Source organism: Daphnia pulicaria, unplaced genomic scaffold (genome assembly GCF_021234035.1).
Source record: "Daphnia pulicaria isolate SC F1-1A unplaced genomic scaffold, SC_F0-13Bv2 h1tg000226l, whole genome shotgun sequence".
Lineage (NCBI taxonomy): Eukaryota > Metazoa > Arthropoda > Branchiopoda > Diplostraca > Daphniidae > Daphnia > Daphnia pulicaria.
Genome location: NW_025804900.1, coordinates 2,501 through 5,364, shown reverse-complemented (window position 1 = coordinate 5,364; position 2,864 = coordinate 2,501). Strand labels below are relative to the sequence as shown.

The following is a 2,864-nucleotide window of genomic DNA, read 5'->3' as shown; positions in this document are numbered from 1 at the left end:
TGATTCTCGGTGGGGGACGAAAGTGTGAGACTTTACTCTGGACGTTCTTTTCGGGCGTAGATACTCGTGGTTGCGTGCGTGTGCGTCGTATAGACTAACACTCCAAAGCCCGACACTATGCCGTTGAAAACCGAATGTTTTTTAAGCTTGCCCTTCGCCCTCTCGATGAAGTAGGAAGAATTCAAAATCACAATAACACACTAAACCCAAATTCTAGTACGAGTGTTTATCGGAACATTTTCTTTCTGGCTTTCTTTCTCCGCCCTCGCATTCATTTGCTTGGGCGGGTTGGAGAAAAAGAGAGAAGAAAACGAATATGTCGTTTTATATACGACCCTGAACGGTGGATCACTAGGCTCGTGGATCGATGAAGAGCGCAGCAAAGTGCGCTAATCCATGCGAACTGCAGAACACATGGAGCATCGAAATCTTGAACGTAAATGGCGGCCCAGCTTCTCGCTCGGGCCACATCTGACTGAGGGTCGGTCGAATGATGAACGAACAGAGATTTTTTCAGTCTTGGTTTTGCATGTTGGGTCGCGGCGAGATTTATTTTTCACCCGGCCTGACCGCATAAAAGCTCCCGAATCTCTAACGTCTGGGTGCCGCGCGACTTAAGTGTCCGCGATGCCTCAAATACAAAAAAGGGGGAAAAATAAAAGAAGGTTCGCCCTGTTTTGTTTTTTTCCTCTCTATTCAAAAGAAACCTTTTTCGATGGCAAAACAGATGGGAAATTTTTGAGCCAACTCAAAAAAAAATTTTAGAAATAAACACATCTTCTCGAACAAGGTGTCGGCTGCGTGTGCGCGATATACCGCTTCAACGCGAGTTTAGTTGTGTGTGTGCGCCGGGCGTGTCGAAGTGTCGACCACCGCGAATTATCACTCACTCTAACCGCTCGTTATGCAAGCTTGGTTCGCGCACGACGCGTTGTTTCAATACAAAAAGCCGCAGGACGCCCTGTCACTTTTCGTAAATTAATTTTTGCGAATAACGAGAGACTCGCTTTATTTCGAAAAAAAAAAATTTGAACCGGCAATTATTCAATCTTTCCCGGCTTTAAAACGCCAAAGTCTGCCGAGCTAGATAAAGTGTTGTCTCCTTTTGAAAACAAACAATTCATTCTGACCTCAGTTTAGATGAGACTACCCGCTGAACTTAAGCATATCAGTAAGCGGAGGAAAAGAAACTAACAAGGATTCCCTTAGTAGCGGCGAGCGAACAGGGATGAGCCCAGCACCGAACCTCGCGCCCGGTTGAGCGGGTGCCGAGGAATGTGGTGTTCGGGAGGATCGTGCGCGTCTGTCCGGTATCTATCGTCCAAGTCTCCATGAACGGGGCGAGCAACCCACAGAGGGTGTCAGGCCCGTAGATAAGACGAGCCGAGACCGTGCATCGGATCCCTTCCCAAGAGTCGGGTTGCTTGAGCGTGCAGCCCTAAGCGGGAGGTAAACTCCTTCTAAGGCTAAATATCGCCACGAGACCGATAGCGAACAAGTACCGCGAGGGAAAGTTGAAAAGAACTTTGAAGAGAGAGTTCAAGAGTGCGTGAAACCGTTCAGGGGGTTAAACGGGTGGGCCCTCGAAGGTCGAACAAGTCCCCGCTCCCGGCACTTGGTTGTATGCCCTTAACGCTGCATGGAGACTGCCTGAATTGGCGGCTCTCTTGCATAAGTCGTTCTGCGATCGCAATAGCCACGCCAAGGTCCGCAAGTGGGGGGCCTAGTAGGACTCCGCGACCGACTGGGTGTCTGTTACACGGGGCGTCCGTTAGCGAGTTTCGTGGTTACCTTCGCGGGTGCCGCGATGACGAGCGCGGCGTTTCCCAACAGTACTGCCCGGTCGTGACCTGTCTCCTCCCGGGAGGTGTCGTAGCTTTTTTTTGTAAAAGAGAAAAAGTTGCGGTGCTCAACCTGTGGAGGCCCAGAGCGGAGAGTAGAAGTCGGGTCCCACCCGACCCGTCTTGAAACACGGACCAAGGAGTCTAACATGTGCGCAAGTCGTCGAGAAATTATCAAACTAAACTCGCGAGGCGCAATGAAAGTGAAGCGGCCCCGATGAGGGTGCATCCGCGAGGGGTGATCCCGTCTCGAACAGAGCGGGCGCAACCCCAGGGCGTCCGAATGCTCGCGAGATCTTTCCCCCTTAAAAGGGTTTGGTCGAGTCGGCCGGACGAACCCAGAGCGCACACGTTGGGACCCGAAAGATGGTGACCTATGCCTGGCCAGGACGAAGCCAGGGGAAACCCTGGTGGAGGTCCGCAGCGATTCTGACGTGCAAATCGATCGTCGGAGTTGGGTATAGGGGCGAAAGACTAATCGAACCATCTAGTAGCTGGTTCCCCCCGAAGTTTCCCTCAGGATAGCTGGTGCTCGCAAAGAGAACAAACGGAGTTTCATCCGGTAAAGCGAATGATTAGAGGCCTTGGGGTCGAAACGACCTCAACCTATTCTCAAACTTTCAATGGGTGAGAAGCCCGGCCTTTTTCCTTGATTGAGGCCGCGGCAATTGATTTGAATCTGAGCGCCCAGTGGGCCATTTTTGGTAAGCAGAACTGGCGCTGTGGGATGAACCAAACGCCCGGTTAAGGCGCCTAAACGACGCACATTTCGGATCCCACGAAAAGGAGTTGGTTGCTAAAGACAGCAGGACGGTGGCCATGGAGGTCGGAATCCGCTCAGGAGTGTGTAACAACTCACCTGCCGAAGCAACTAGCCCTTAAAATGGGAGGCGCTATAGCGTCGTGCCTATACCGGGCCGTCGGTCGGCAGAGCGAATAACGTCCGTGTCAGCTCGAAGAGAGCGACGGCGCTGAGGCCCCGACGAGTAGGGGGGTCGCGACGGTGAGCGTAGAAGGGTTGTG

General features: G+C 52.2%; 1 non-coding gene and 1 pseudogene across 1 annotated transcript; both read left to right on the top strand.

The window, feature by feature from the left end:
* The first annotated feature begins 332 nt into the window (after positions 1-332).
* Positions 333-485, top strand: LOC124319949. Its single transcript, XR_006913643.1, has one exon. It is a non-coding gene; the product is annotated as a 5.8S ribosomal RNA (ribosomal RNA).
* A 641-nt stretch (positions 486-1,126) lies between these two features.
* The window catches only part of LOC124319950, a pseudogene marked incomplete at its 3' end in the record, with an annotated part of 4,238 nt that continues 2,500 nt past the window's right edge, over positions 1,127-2,864 (top strand).